This window comes from Cajanus cajan, chromosome 8 (genome assembly GCF_000230855.2).
Source record: "Cajanus cajan strain Asha chromosome 8, NIPB_CcT2T_4, whole genome shotgun sequence".
NCBI lineage: Eukaryota > Viridiplantae > Streptophyta > Magnoliopsida > Fabales > Fabaceae > Cajanus > Cajanus cajan.
The window spans coordinates 56065018-56081304 of NC_138524.1; the positions used below are offsets into that span (position 1 = coordinate 56065018).

The 16287-nt window shown below is 30.5% G+C and overlaps 1 long non-coding RNA gene across 1 annotated transcript; it reads right to left on the reverse strand.

The window, feature by feature from the left end:
- Positions 1-11097: 11097 nt before the first annotated feature.
- On the reverse strand, positions 11098-15090 carry LOC145950722 (uncharacterized). Its single transcript, XR_014428594.1, has 3 exons — positions 12702-15090; positions 11617-12385; positions 11098-11347 (listed from the first exon to the last, which is right to left on the reverse strand). It is a non-coding gene; the product is annotated as an uncharacterized LOC145950722 (long non-coding RNA).
- Positions 15091-16287: the final 1197 nt, after the last annotated feature.

Here is a 16287-nt window from a genome sequence, read left to right on the forward strand (position 1 = left end):
CAATAATTGATTTTCTTAATTTATTTTGAAAAGGTTCAATTGAGTCTTTAATTTTTTTAAAATGAGATTAATTTAGTCAAATTTCTTTTCCTTTTAACTTCAAATATTTTAAAAAAAATTAGAGTAAATTTAATTTTAAAATAAATCAAATCGAATACATTTTAACAAATAAAAACTTAATTAATACCTTTCTAAATAAAAAATTTATGAAATTAAACCTATGAAACAAATTAAAGAATGAAAATAAATTTTTAGCAAATAAAAACTAATATAATTATTAATAATTTATATTTATATTTATGTTATTTATAAAATTTTCTGACATTATATAATAATTTATATTATTTGTAAAACATACAGTAAAAAAGAAATAGAAAAACGAATCACATTCACAATCTTAAATCCCTAACCCTCGTCCGTTCCTAATCCGAAATCGTGTCTCAACCTCCGCGGCCTCCGAACAAACACTGTTTCACAATCTTAAATCCCTAACCCTCATCTTTTCCTAATCCAAAATAAAAAGTAAAATCGTGTCTCAACCTTCATGGCCTTCGAACAGCCACCCTTTGGTCCTTGGGATTTCTCCGTGCAGTTTGCGGTGGTTGTTGAACGTCGTTGTCTTGTTCTCATATTCACACAATACAGTTTCATACGGTTTGCGGTGGTTGCTGAATGTTGTCATCCTCTTCTTATACTCGCACATTGCAGTTGAGTGAGGTTGGTTTTCTACTATGTTACGCTGTTCTTTTTCTATCTTATTTATTTTTTTTATTTAGAAATATTATTTTATTATTTATTTCAATGGCTTGCAAGAATATCCTAATTCTCTATTTTTGTCTATTTATTTTATTTTTATTTATGTGATATATTATACATACATTTAAGAGGAAACATACATGAAACTGCCCATGATATATAAAATATTATAACTTTATATTATTATGTTTTTATTGATTGTGGTTTATTAATTAAATGTGTTTATGTATTTATCATAAATTGCATATTATTTCACAGGAAGCAGAGCATAAATGTCTTATTTCTTATGGTGAATTGTACAACAAAGTTCATAAAAGAAAAAATGGCGAATATGTCTCTAACAAAGTGAAAAATTTCATTATAAGAGTGTGTCTATATTTTTAATGTAAAAATTAAACATTTTTTTTCTTTACTATATACCTTAATACATTTTTTTTGTAGGAATCATATGAAAATGCTATGGCTGAAAAGTATGGGGAAGATGCATCAAAGCATCCTATAGTTGACATTGATGTTTGGACACAAATTTCTGGTAAACATAAGAAAGGTAGAATCCACGGCATGGGTCATAGCTTAGATCTTAGAATTACTATGCATGGTTCATCTTCAACGGTTGTAGGTCCCTCTACCACACATGTTAGAGAATACATCACTACATTAGCTACACAAATGTCTCAAATGCAAGAGTAGATGCAGTCACAATTGAATCTACAAACACAATCCCAAATGCAATTACAGAAAAACTACAAGCACAGATGGAGGCACATGCACAATATATGCAGGCACAAATTGAAGGCACAAGCCGATATGCAGGCACAAGCCGATATGCAGGCACAAATGCAGGCACAAATGAAGGCACAAGCATAAATGCAAACACTTTTGCAACAACAAATGCAGGAACAAATGTAGGCGCAAATGCAATTTTTGAGGAAAGAGATATTACTTTCCTTAAAGATACCATCACCATCACCATCACCAGTCAAAAAACTTGGGAAGAATCAAGAATGAAAACGTTGAATTTTAGTTTATTTATTTATTTATTTACATTAGCATTGTTAACTCACTTGAAGAGTTTTATTATGTTAGTTGGTATTAAGTATTTTTATTATGTTAGTTGGTATTGCATATTTTTATTATGTTGGTAATTTAGAATTGTTTTAGTTAGCATTTAGTATTTTTATTTTATTTGATGCAAGTTGATGACAAAAAATATATTTGATATGCAAAATATAGGTACTACAATCTTGATATCACAACTAAACAATTATAATAGTTTTAGTATGAAAAATGCAGGTAAAGACGAATATTTGAATATAAAAAATAAGATTGCAACAAAATAGCGAGGGATTAGCGATGATAACCAAAACATAACAGTAAGGGATTTGCTAGGAAATAGAGAGGGATATCCGGTGAAGGACAAAATAGTGAGGGAACCACAATAAAATAGCTAGAGACATGTACCGAGGGAATAAAGAAGGGTTTGCGAGGGATATTTAGCGAGGGAATAAAGAGAGAATAGCTAAGGAAATATAGCAAGGGAATAGCAAAACAATTGCTAGGGACATATTGCGAAGGAATAGCGAGACAATTGCTAGGGAAAAGTAGCGAGGGAATAGAGAAGGGTCTACGAGGGATATTCAGCGAGGGAATTGCGAGAGAATAGCTAAGAAATGTAGCAAGGGAATAAAGAGTGTTTTGTGAGGGAAAATTAGCGAGGGAGTAACTACAAATTAGAGAGGGATATTTTGTGAGCCCTTAGCGAGGGAATAGTGGGGAAGCCTGACCGTAAATTAGTGAGGTACACAATAAGCATCCTTAATACAATTAACGAGGAACTTAGTAAGGGTTTGGCGATGCTATTTGCTACAGATAAGCAAGGGATTTCATCCCTCACTAATTAGCTACTTGTATTTAGCGAGGAAATGTTCCCTCGCTAATATGTAATTTTCTTGTAGTGGTATATATTTTATGTTATTGATCCTATTAACAGAAATTGGTCAATTGTCCACAAGGAAAAAAAAATACGAGATACACATGACTAGAAAGATTCAACACTTAATATTTGTAAGATTCCTTCCTTCTTCACAAACATGCGTAACTAGAATGTCGACAATGAGGGTGCTGATATGCATGTTACATGTGGTGATCATAATTATGAAGGATTGTAGGAGAACGTTTAGACCTAAAATCAGTTATGTGTTTTATTGTTTTTATTAATATTAATTATTCTTATTTATATTATAATGTTTTAGATTGTAGTTATTAATATTACATGTTATTTTAATCATAATATTTTTCTTTATACTAACATTACTTATTTTTTATTCTCTTAATAGACACATGGCTAGCACATGCATGATGAAGCATATGCTATATGTTAGGAACTCATGAGGGGAAGTAATACATATATATATATATAAAATAATTTAATTATTTTAATTGACCTTTTATTATTTAATCATCCATTAATCTTTAATTTATATTTATTTTTACATTGTAGGTATTCAAAAATCCACCTTCATTCACTAATGAAGACTTAGATTAAATTTGTAATAGATGGACAACTTGTTATTAGGTTGTTATTTGATGTATAGTTATTTGACATGCTCATAGTTATTTTATATTATAAAAGCACTTTCTTACTTTAGTTTGATGTACAATTATTTTATACCATTTGACATTCACTATATATCATTAATATAGTTATCATAAATATTATTTTTGTTTGAGTGTTTCTTTATATATAGGATGTTAATTTATGTTACCTTTATTTTTGGTGTTGATAAGTGTCCATTTTACTTAAAAGTTATGATTATTTTGACTCTTATAGAAATGGGTTTAAAAGAAATATATAGTTTAACTCCTAAAACATTAGAAAAATTGAAAGGTTGTGTAAATAATTTAGCTTGTTAAGAGTTGATGGACTTTTACCCATGAACCCTTATTTTTCCTCACAGATTGAATGAAATCCCTAAACTTCCAAAATCTCTTAAATTCGCTCAATTGATTTGAAATAGTTGAGCATATCAGAGGTAGAAAGCAAAGTGACTACAAAGCCAAATTTGCTCAACCATTTGAAAAAGACTAAGTATATTTGATCTAGAGAGGGATGAAAGTTTTGATCATCAGGGCTCAGTGGATTGGAAGTGGCTCAATTGATGGAACTTCCTTCACTTTGAAGAATTCATCAATCTACTTAGCCATTTGAAAAGGGTTGAGCAGATTTGTGTCTTTGCTACCTCCTCTATTTTAATTGTTGGACATATTTAAGGGAAGAGAAGAGAGAAAAAATAGATAAAAGAAGAGAATAGAGCAAAAATAGAGTTGAGGAGAAGGAAACGTGAAGAGTCATTTGGGGATGGGGACTTTGGGTTCTTCTTCATCTTCTACATTTTCTATGTACATGGAAATTTCTCTCATTATTGTGAGTAGTTGATCCTTTCTACATTTTCTTAGTCAGTGATTTTATTTTGTTTTTAACAGTTAAGGTGATCTGATCAATCATCTTTTGACCTTTCATATAGATTTTGGTTGGAAAATATTTTTTAAATCTATTTCGAATCAAATCACCTAATAATTCTAAATTTTAGAAATAGATTTAGAGTTGTTAGTTGATAAAATTCTTGAACTTAATGCAAGGACTCTGATTTGGTAAAGTGATGAATCATTTATTAAATTAGAATCCTTAAATATTCTAAAAGAAAGTAATTGATTTAGAGTGACTTTAAAGAATTCAATAACATTGAGTAATAGAATTCATATATAGATAATCTTAGGAAAACATAGGAGCAAGATAGGTGAAATTCAATCCTTACAGCTTCTCTCACTACTATTTCTCAAATTTACATTTGTTTTCTATTGTTTTTTTTTTTTTTTTTATAAATTTAACACTGAAAATGAAAAACAAAATTCTTATATTCAACTATAAATCCTTTCATTACAAGTTTTAATAAGGATATTAGAAATTACAAAATATCTTCTAAAACGTCATTATGGATCAACAACCTGTGCTTCCATTTATACTATAACAAACTTGGTGCACTTGCCAGAAAAATTCCAAACAATTATTTTACACCATTTGACATCCATTATACATTACTAATATAGTTATCATAAATATTATTCGTGTTTGAGTATTTCTTTATATATAGGTTTCTAATTTATATTACTATTTTTATTTGGGTGTTAATTTGAGACATTATATATTGTATAGGGTTGTATTGAATTGGACAATCCTATATTGTATTGAACTACTTGAGAATTATATTTTTTATTTACATGTTGAGGAAAAATTGACAAACGATCAAAATATTTTTAAAAAAATTCACATTCTATGGCAAGTGCATCTTTAACTATCATAGAATATGACACTTTTTATGGAAGTTAAGCTCAAACACATCATAGAACATGTCACTTTCTATGTCAGGTGAAGTCATATCCGACATAGAAAATGCCAAATTTTATGACAGGTAAGAGCTTACCCGACATTAAAAGTAGGTTTCAATATGTTAAAAATAGATTTGACATCCACATTATGATGGGCATTGACCACCCATCATAGAAAGAACACTTTTTATGTTGGGTGTTGACTTATTTGACCATTTTATGTTGCTAGGATCTATGATGAGTCTAGGATAGACATAGAATGTCCAAAATAACCAACATAAAAGTCCCTGGTATATTAGTGCTTGCTTTTACTTTTGTTTTAGGCTATAAGGATATGTGTGACACCCTCGACCCCAAAATACATATACAATCATTTAAAAAAAAGTGCTTTAATTAAAATATTTCATAAATAAAATCAAATTCTCAAATATCTTACATAGAGGATTCACATTCATAAACTCATAAATAATATCTTCAACACAGAAATTACAAAGAAATAAAACTGAGTTTTCAAATAGTTTAATGGAAATAGCATCCTAAACTAAGCCTAACTATGCCCCGATGCCACATATCCTATCAGACCATGCCCAACTGAAGTCTAAACCTCATCACCAACATCCTCATGCTGATGATCATCTACAACACAATTTAAACACAGACAAATAACAACAAGGGAGTGAGAAATATCTCACTCAGGTTCAAGTGCAAAAATAAAAGTTAGATAGCACACACACAACAAACATATTACAAGTCATAAACACCAATCACATATAAATAATACACATACGTAATCAGTATCACATGTACACTCATTTATCATGCAATGATATCATGAACTCAACTCATGAATGCATGTGGCGCCAGTCACGTGTCTCATCACATATCTCATCATTTCATCATTGGTGACCCAAGGTACACCTTGTTAGCCTGTTACATCATTGGTGACCCTAAGGTACACCTTGTTAGCTTGTTACATCACCAGTGACCCTAAGGTACACCTTGTTAGAGTGACCCTAAGGTACACCTTGTTAGCTTGTTACATCACCAGTGACCTTAAGGTACACCTTGTTAGCTTGTTACATCACCAGTGACCCTAATATACACCTTGTTAGCTCATATATACACATGCATGTCACACATTCACGATTTTATTGACTCAACATTTCACTTGTCATGAAATTTTAGGTCTTATCACATTTCACATTCTCATAGTCATAGCTTATCTCATTTTATCAGATTTCAAATTCTCATAGCTTATCTCATTACATCACATTTCACAATAGCACTTTTCATTCACATCATGTCTCATGTCATTTGTTCATATTTCACATAGCGATACTTATAATTATTCCTCACAGGGTTTTGCACAGGAACCCACAGAGCACTATAATTCATATCAAAACTTATCTAATTTTGAAATCAATTACATATTTATACTCTACATCACACAAAGAATGCAACAAAACATTCAAAAAACAAAATAGAAAACATTCATATTTTGCGTGTTTTCTCACAGGTTTCCTGTAGGAACCCATAGAGCACTCTAATTCATATCAAAACTTATCTAATTTCGAAATCAAATACATATTCACACACCACATCCAACAGGGAACACAACAGAGTAATCAGAAAGCAAAACAGAAAACATTCATATTTTGCCTATTCCTAGAAGCATGCATCAAGCAAGGGACTGGGGGCTAATCCTACTACCCAATAATTACTCCCACATTTCCGAAGGAGGTTTCTCACAACCCCCTTACCTGGATGAGCAGAAGACAAAGCTAGAGCGAAATCTGGTCAATCTCCTTCTCTTGGTTCTCCTTGGTCTCTAGAGAGTGTGTCTAGAAACACTGTCAGAATGCTCTATTTATAGATTTCAGGCGTGGCCAGAAAGACCCGTTTCGAATTCGGAAAGGCCCGTTTCGGATCCTTCATCATGTATTAAATTCTCATTTGGAACGTCCCATATTCTAAAACCAGAATTGCCCGTTCTGAAGTTGCACTTTAACACATAATGACCATGTTTGGAACGACCCGTTCTAAAACTAGAATGGTCCATTCTCAATTAGGGTTACAAGCCTTTTTGGTGGTTTGGAACGCCCTGTTCCAATTTGGGAACGCCCCGTTCCCAACTAGGATGTGTAGGCCATTTTAGTAGTTTGGAATGGCCCATTCCAGTTTGGGAATAGCCTGTTCCAGGCTACTAAATCACGCTTGTTTTAATAGTTTGGAACGGCCCGTTCCAATTTGGGAACGGCCCATTCTAGGCTACTAAGTCACCCTGAAAATTACTAAATTACCCTCAATAAAAAGTATGAAAATTGGGGTGTTATAATATGTGCATTTGGACAATGATATTAGAATTTTATTGATATTTGTTATTTTATTGAACTTATGTTAGTTTTGAGAACTTATTCAAAGGTCATTTAAGTGCCTTAATAATTTTAGTATTTATGTTTATTTTTTTATCAAAGTTTTTATAACGTTAAGTGGTAAGTGTAAATCATTTTATCCAAATTCTAGAGTGTTATTATAACTAGTCATATTTTATTAGTATATAAATTAAAATATTTCGGGATAGAAGGGTGTTACAATACCTCATATCATTGCTGAATATATGTTTTTAAGAAAATGTCTAGAGAACCAAACTGGTTGAACTCAGTCGCAGAGGGTTGTTGAACTTAGACCTTAAGGGGAAATATATTTTAATAACTTGAGTTTTCTAAAATTAATAAAAAAAAATTAAATCAATTAATTGAGTTTTTTTTTTCTTAAAATAATCTAAGCATTTATCATATAAATATGAGTGTTTTAGTATATGTACATACTATTTTGATTGTTTGTTTTAATAAAATGTGAGGGAAGAAATGTATAATCAGAGTTAAACTATTTAATTGAAAAAGTTAACATGAGCTAAAGAGTTAATTGAGAAAGCTTCAGGAGACAATCTTTACTTTATGCTTCTTATCTTATGCTCTTTTTGATCTCAACTTAAGAATTCAAGAAGAGAACGTAAAAGTATTAGGAGTGCACCTTGGAGATCCTCATCCTTCATCAAGTGTTCATCAAAGTAAGGGGAATGAAAGTTCTCTCTCTAGGGTGTGGGTTATCTGTTAGGTAGCAGGGTTGGCCCCAACCTTGTTATATGTTCTTTTGTATTATTCTTGGGATAATTCTAAGTTTTGATCTCTATGTTGGAATTAATGCTTATATGGTTCTTATGTGTTTTGTAAATGATAATTGTGTTATGGATGTTGTGAATTATGGATTAATTTGTGTAAATTATGAATCTTTTTTATCTCATAGTTCTTGTAGGAAATCATTTTTATAAAATAGTGTAAAAGTTGATGTTAATTTGATAATGCATATGAAATCGATGCATGAATTGTGTAATTGATGGTATGATAAGTGGTAATTGGATTAAAATTAGTGTTCTCACATATTAGATTAAGAGTTGTAAAGTTGGTTCTACTTTGACAATTTGCACACAATTATGCAATTTGTCATGAATTGGTTTTGCCCTGGGTGTAAGAGCAATAAATAATATGGGTTGCTCTCAGTGGCTTGTGTGTCAAGCTTGGGGTAATCCACACTAGGCATGGGAGTTTTAGGGGCTCCCATTGGTGAATTTGTCAGGTGTGGGTTGCTCACTGTTGCATCTAAAATGTGCTTAAAGAAAAATGTATCTTATCATAACAGTAACAATGGACAGAGTCTAGATATCGAATCCAAAAGTCTATTATTAAGAAATTATCAACCTAATCATGGTGTTTGATGGTTTTAATGGAAAACATTTGATTTGTAAGATAAAAATTAAAGTAGAAAATTTATAGATTAAGATTCAAAGATTAAAATTCCTAGGGTTGTGACTAATTGTCCCTGATCCCCCAAGATGAATTTCATGAATTATAAAATATTGCTGTCAATTTACTTATGAAATGACTATCAACTTTTTGATTCTAGGAAAACAACAATATTTATTTTAGGAAAATATCAAATTGGTTATAAGTTTATTCATAAAATAAAGAATAAAAACACATAAATGAATTAATAAATTAATTCAATTGGGAATCATGAGAAAACAACTTGATCATGAAAATTTCCAAAATTCAATTATTGTAGAGTTTTATTAATCGAAAGAGTTTGATCATGCACTTTCAATTAATTGGGATAGGAATTGAAAACACTAAAATAATACGACAATTAACAAAAAAGATTTCATTCAATTCATCAATAGGGGTTCATGAGGAACAATTACATCATAACCCTAGAACAAGAGGAAGCAAGAAAATATAAAACTAAAACTAAAAATTGGATGCTAAAAACATGGTCTCACTACTAGAATTTTTTCTATTACCTAAGGATTTTCCTAGGAATTTTTTATTAAAATTTGTAGGAAATAAGTTTTTTGCGAATTTTTCTACAAATTTATTTTCGCAGCTAATACCTTCGTGGATAATTGTTTCTTACCAATTTCAAAATTCGCAAAAAAAATTCTTATGATTTTTACTAAAAAAAAAATCTATAGAAAACTTTCTTGCAAAAAAAAAATGGCAGCAAACTTTCTTGTGGAAAAAAAATTCTTAAAAAATTTGCAAAAAATACTCTACAAATTTTAAAATCCACAAAATTTTTGCAAGAAATTTTCCACGAAAATTAAAATTTGCAAGTAAATTTCTTGCAAAATTAAAATTTCCCAAGTAAATTTTTTGCAAAATTAAAATTTTATAGGTAAATTTTTTGCAAAATTTCAAATTCGCAAGTAAATTTCCTAGGAAAAATCGAATGTAATTTTTTATAATTTTTTTAATATTCTAATGCTATTAAAATAAGCATTTGTTAAAGAAAATCCCAACCAGTATTTGTTTCCTATCAGTTTTAGTGCTGAAAATAACATTTCTATTTTTCAAATTTGAATCAGCAAAACTGCAAGTGAAGCAGTTTTGACTGTTAAAGAATGAAAAACAAAAGTAACAAGCACCATTTATTTCAACATTATATATCTGCAAGTGAAGCGTTTGATTTTTATTTTTCACCAAACATAAAGCATAGCCGTTTGAAGGCCGCTGCATGAAGGGACCACAACATGCATGACCTGTCTACACCAACTATCACATGATTCAAAGCACATAGACGTTGCCTTCTAAACTCAAATTTATGTGTTTATTGATCAACTTAAAATATTAATTCATTTATCAAGTGAGTATAATTATTGCAACCGAAACTACAATGAAAAAGAAGGACGTTGGAATATCTTCTACCTTCCAACCATAGTAAAAAAGAACTTGCCATCCTTATAATCTCATATAACTAAATCTATTCCATATAAACAAAAAAAAAATCTAAAACAAGTCCAAAGAAATAAAAATAACCACGGAAAGGATCCAAGTTCGTCCATTTGTTTGTTTGTTTGTTGAGTGTCTGGTACTTGTGGCCAGAGCTGGAAACTATTAATTCCTCATACATCACATGCTAATAATCCTATTAATTGAAGAAAAAAAATGAAGACTCCAGCAGAAATGTGGCCACAGGGGTAAGCTTCTGTTTTTTTTATCACTTGTTTCCCTGTTTTCTTCTAGCCACACAGTTTGGCTTTTCTGTAAGTGTAGCAGTGACCGTAGTAGCTCTATTAGACTATACTATACCATCCATACCTAGGAAGCAAAAATACAGAAACAGAACCAGACACTAACATGGGGATGCGGTAACTTTAAAATTCGAAGACATCACCAAGTTACCACATATAAAAGTGATATTATATTAACAGTTTAACATAATGTTGAAGAATGTTGAAATCATGTTAAAGAATGAAAAATAATTTACAGTCTTATATTGCATTTTAATTTTACACCCAGTAACCCTTCTATATATTTCTGTTATGGAGGAACATTATAACAAAAAGAAAGCACATATATAAACTACTGAAGCATATATAAACTCAATACCCATATCATAGAATGTAAAACATTGATGATGTACTTGATAATGTGTGTCATCACATTATTAACCAAAACCAAGTAAAGAAACTAAACAATGACAAGAACCTTCTCAAATTTGGATGACCAAAACTTTCCTGAACTCTTTAAGTTTAAACCTATTATCATCATAATCAAAACTAAGCAAAAAAAAATTGAGCAATGACAATAACCTTCTCAAAGCAAGATGGCTGAAACTCTTTCAGTCTAATTCTAGTCCATGTTAGTTCCTGATTTATAAATATAAAAGGTCAAGATCTCATTTAACATCATTATAACAATGTCATCATAAAAAACCACTAAATTAAATAACACTCACAGTTGGAAAAAAAATAAATACTAAAGATTTAATCTATTGCATTCAAGACACAAATCAAATATGTTAGGACAAGAAACTAAATAGAATATGAGGTAAGACATAAATTCACGAGTTAACACGATACTCATTTCAAATTACATCATAAACATTTAAACAATGATGTTTAGATAACAAGGTTACCTTGTAGTGTGTATGAATCTGTGTTATTTCAATCTAGGGAAAAAAACGTAGAAGTAATGAATACTTCACAGTGAAGGCGCGTCAACTCCTATTTCATGCAAAAACAAACACATGCTTAATTAAATAAGAAGACAAAGTTGTATGAGTGAGAAGCTAAAACACTTCACAAATTGTAAACCAAAATTCTAAAATGTTATATGAAAGAAGATTTTCACAAAATTCTAAAGTAATTCACACAAAAGAACTTGGCATTTGATGATTTTCTTAAATTAGAAGCAGGACTATAATTTGGAAAGTTTGCTTTGGGTTGTCGACATGGGATCAATATGAAACTAAAACACAATGAATTAAAAAGAGTTTTTTTTTGTGCTACTCAAAGACAAACCGATAGGTAACCACCAACAAAGGTGTATGTTAGGAATTTTTTTTATAAAAAATATTGTTCACCGAGATTACTTATCAATCATATGAAGTCAAAGCTAAATTTTGCATAGAAAAAGGAGTGATGGTCACACAAAATTATCATGCAGGGTACCAACTTCAGGATTATCAGGAAACCTGCTCACCAACTGTAGAGGAGATCGTACAGATCTGCCAGAAAGATTTAAAAATGATATTAGACTTAGAGATTTGGTCCAGAATGATGTATAAAAATTGAGACAAGAACATTGGAAGAGTTATACCTGTAGACGTTCCACTTTCAAGACTAGAATCTCCAAAGAAATTTGCTTTCTTATTCACTATTACTGGATCCCAATCATAATATCATCTACTTTAACAGTCTTTCAGACAACTTGATCGCATGACACAAAACAACTTCCATATTGCATAAAATACGCAACAATCATATCGCATTAAGCAACAATCAACACAATTCAACTTAGCATACTATAATTTCCAACTTAGCATACTATCAAGACAATTCAACAATCAAAGTTACCTGCCTCAATAATTATTTCAACCTTCACAAAATGAAATTTTAAGCGTGCCAAGGAAAATCTAAAGGGCATGCATCATAAACACACAACACTTGTTGTTCTGCAGTGAAGACTTGAAGAATGCACACACGACATTGCCACTCTTACCTCATCTGCAATCATGGCAATAAGTGCTGAACTGTTGGTAGGAATTTGAACTCTGTTGGCCATTTAGTATGACTGGAGAAGATAAACAAGAATAACAATAAACGTCAGAGAGCCTGACAATTAGCCATAGGTATTAGACTGTAAGTAGTATTGAACAATAAAATGCAATCCACTTCCAAATAATAAACATGATACATCATTAAAGCACATTATTTATTCATTACTACGAGTCAATTTGGCACCCCCTTAAAATTAGGGGTGAGAATCAGCAAGGAATTTTTCACACAAACTCTTCCCTGAATAATTCACCACAATTTTTCGTGGGGATACCAAACTAACCACGACTCGAAGATCGTAAATCTAAGTCAATCCGAGTGCTCTTAAATAGTAAATAATCACAGATCTTAGATCCTTTACACGTGACTAATTGAAATTACGATCCCTTTACTCGTCATTGATCCCAATCAAAAGATCTATAAATTGAGAAATGAAATGCGAATTGAAAACAGGCGTACAAAAATCTGCCCTCTGTTTAAAGTGATTTAAATGAATTATGCTCTGATATTCCTCATAAGAGGATCGACGTAACCAAAATCAGCATCAAGGGAACTAAATCCAAAATTTTACAGTTTAGAGCAAAGGACAGATAGAAAAAACCAGATCAGAAGGCCGGAAGCGGAGAGGGCGGATACGACGGAAGATTTAAGAGCGTACGGCGGCGCTTGGCAGAGTTAGGGAGGAGTCCGGCCTGGTTTGGAGCTGAGAGAAGTGTTACAGTGAGCGGTGTGCGGAGATTACGTTTACGGAGGTGCGGAGGTTATGGAGGTGACTTACTTGAGAAGTGTTGTGCGGCGGTGATGAGGAAAAATAGTGTTGCGGAGGTGAATGCAATCAGTAAAGCGAAGGAAGACGGAAATGTGTTTACGCTTATGGAGGAGTCAAAAATATTTTCAATTTTTAAATTAATAAAAATAATCATAAATAAAAAAAATTGGCAGAAAATACTACTCACAAAAAAACAAATTAATTGCAAATTTATATTTAAAACAAAAATTTGTAGGAAAATAAAAAAAATCTTGCAAAATTTTTTAGAAATTTTTATTTGCAACAAAAAATTCATATAATTAATATTTTTGTAGTAAAATTTGCAAGAATTTTCTGCAAATTTAAAATTATAAAAATATTTGCAATAATTTATTGGAGATTTATATTTGCAATAATTTTTGCAATAATTTTCTACAAATATTTTTTCGCATGAAAATCTTTGAGTAAATGGCATATTTCTAGTAGTGTCTAGACATCCCTATTTATAGTAAAAAAAAAAAAAAGAGGATGAACTACTAAGTACAATCGTGCATCTTAACAAGCATGTTTGTGCTTAATAGCTATGGGTTTTCTACTTCATTAGTAAGGGTGTGCTTCTTTAGACGAAAGGGAAGCATGAGCATTGATAGTTCATAATTAATACATATTTTAGTACATCACATTAGACTTATTTGACATTTAGGAGTGTTTTAAATTGATGAATTGGTTGACATTTGTGTGGGTTGTTTTAGTTTCAATTATAAATTTTAGTTAATTTTTGTAATTTTTGTCCATTTTGACATGTTATCTTATGTAGGCCATATCTAAATCCCCCAAACTCAGAATCAGCCATTTTAGGTGTCCTTGAAAAGTGAAGATAGATCTCTACAACTTCTTAGTTAAAAGATTTACCCAGTTCGAACGTCTAAGGATCCAAAAATGCACCTCAATGTTATGCCTCTACACTTTATTTTGGGTTTACCTTAGAAACTTATTGTATTAGTAGTCTAACCTAGTTAATTAGTTGATTAGTGGGTCAGGTCTTGTAAATATTCTGATTAGGCCCACTATATTGGTCTATTAATAGGTGTTGTGAGACATGTATGGATATTTCTCTCATTTTTTAGATTTTAGAGTTGATTCCTCTACAAGTTTTTCTAAATTCTATCTCTTTCTCTCAGAATTTTCTCTCCACATTTTTACATGAATTGATTGCAGCAACTCAATGGAGATGTGTAGCTAATATATATGTTCATTCGATTTCAAGTTTCATGAATTATGGTAAAATTTGAGTTCTTGGTCTATTTCCACTGTGTGAATTCTCTTTGTCTTCTTCTTCATTCTAGATCTAATTTTCGTTTTCATGATTGTGAATTTCATTTAATTAGATCTAGAATTAATATTGAAGATTAATTTTGGATCTAGATTTAGACCTAAAATAACCTAAATTTCTTAAATCAATTAGTCACTATTTTTGAATTTCATGGAAATTGTGAGATTATGATTGTGTTTCACGTTATTTTTATGAAATTCATTAAATCTAGATTTGTATCTATATTCAGATTTATATTTTAATTACGTTCATTTTGATTTTGGTAATTCGGATTATATTTTGAACCATGAAAATTTTACTATAAAAGATTGAAATTTTGAATCGATATAATCTCTTATTGAAATTTTCTTTTAATTCTTTGTTTACATTTTTATTGTTCAATTACTATCACTACAACATTTGTTATCTATGACAACAATAAAAAATCGTTGTTGAAAGCCAAAAAAAACCGTTCCTAAAAGTTTAGGGAACGGTTTGGCAACAGTTTTTTAAGCGTGGATTTATCAACCGTTGCCTATTTCAATATGCAACGGTTTTTTGGCCTGTGCCCACGATGTCAAAAAAACCGTTACCTAAACTTCCAAGAACGGTTTTCATGATCTTCATTGGCAACGGTTTTTTTATTATTTAAGGCAACACTATTAATTTTTAAAGAACAGTTTTAGAAATGTACTCTATTTTTATAGGCAACACTTTTATGACCGTTGCTAGTGACATTAGGGAACATTTTTTTAAGGTTGTTTATGTGATAATATAGGTAATAATTTAGACTAAATTTAAGCTACAATTTTGTAAATATTGTCTAAATAAACGCCCAACGGTTATTTTTATATTGACTTATAATATTAGTCATAACACACCATTATTTAAACAATAATCTTCACCATATACTATTTTTAAATGGTTGCAAATGTAATATATATATATATATATATGAAATTTTAATTTATCCTGTGAAATCATATATATGTAATACGTACCTATAATTATAATACAAATAGTATATTAAACAACTCATATTAATAAAAAGAACTATACATTATTTTGGATTGATAATCCTCTTGTACATCCTTTTTCAAGAGGACGTTTCTCATGTGCTCAATAAAGAATTGATTTCACCCTAAAAAAAAAAAAACAAATTATAAAATGAAATCCAAACACATGTAAAATTCACTTGCATTAATTAGTTCCAACTATATGACAATTCAAAAGCATAAAAGTCTAAATAAAATCATCCAAAGATGTCAAAGTTTACATAAAATTTCTAAATTTCAATATAAAGTGTCATCTAGTAATATTATGCATAGCTAGTCATCCATCCATGTAAGTAACATCATTCAGTCTCTTCATCATCATAAGGCTGATCTTCATTATCAAGTCTTTCCTGCACATAAATATATTTTTTCACTTAGAAAACTTATAGAATTAATCCCCAATCAATGTCCAACA